Below are 974 nucleotides of genomic sequence, written 5' to 3'. Positions count from 1 at the left end.
TTTGTACAAATAATCAACACATTGAATCCTATAAGGGCATAAATGTATTTATGATCTATGTATGAAAGACTTAATAAAAAAATAATTTCTCTGATAGGAAATCAGTAAATTTTAATTACCTGCTTAGAGTTCTGGGCATGCATATTTTAGGAACAACTGGAGAAGGAAAGGCTGTAATGTCTTTACTCTCAAGAACATCTCTAATGGAGTGAAAAAGTAACTATCCCTTGGGTAGGCCAGACCCAAACAGCAAGTGTACAGGGTATTCACTTAAATTAGAATTTTAGATAAATTACAAGAACAAAATAATGTTTCAGTGTGATGTTCTCCTGAATCTTGCAAATGGATGCAAAAATCATGACTTGTTGTTTATATAAAATTCAGACTTTCCTGGGGATCCTGCATTTTATCTGTCATCCTGAGGTTCCTAGTGAGGGGGCAGAAGAAGGAACATGAGCTTAAGAGAATGTAACCTCTGGGTCCACAGATTGGCTGCACACAGTTGCCACTCACTCTGTGCATTGTTCTTTAAATAAATACTTTTGATTCTTCTTGGCAGGTGTACACATATAAAAAAAAAAACCTCTTTTATTTAAAAGACTTTTCAGATTTTTTGAGAGAAATTATAATTAAAACTATGATAGGACAACAAATGATTTTTTGGGTAGATTTAACTGGGGAGAAGATCTTAGAGAAAATTAAGCTAAATTAATTTTATTTGTTACCAAACTTCCTCCCCAAATGAAATTCTTCAGAAATCACGTATATTCTTTTAATGAAATATGTGTAAACACTTACATAGACATAATGTGAGATTTAATGCTATTTCTAATTTTGACCATTTAGTACTCTGTAGATGCATATTCAACTAAAAGATTATTTAATATTTTAGCCTTTTCTCAGTCAACTATCATATTACTATTTCAGAATTTCCTGATATTTCCATTTAAAAAGGAAATTAAACAAGGTGAAAT

Source organism: Otolemur garnettii, unplaced genomic scaffold (genome assembly GCF_000181295.1).
Source record: "Otolemur garnettii isolate 467f Iridium unplaced genomic scaffold, OtoGar3 scaffold00034, whole genome shotgun sequence".
Classification (NCBI taxonomy): Eukaryota; Metazoa; Chordata; class Mammalia; order Primates; family Galagidae; genus Otolemur; species Otolemur garnettii.
The sequence above is the reverse complement of the archived record's forward strand: the minus strand, read 5'-3'. Positions refer to the sequence as shown.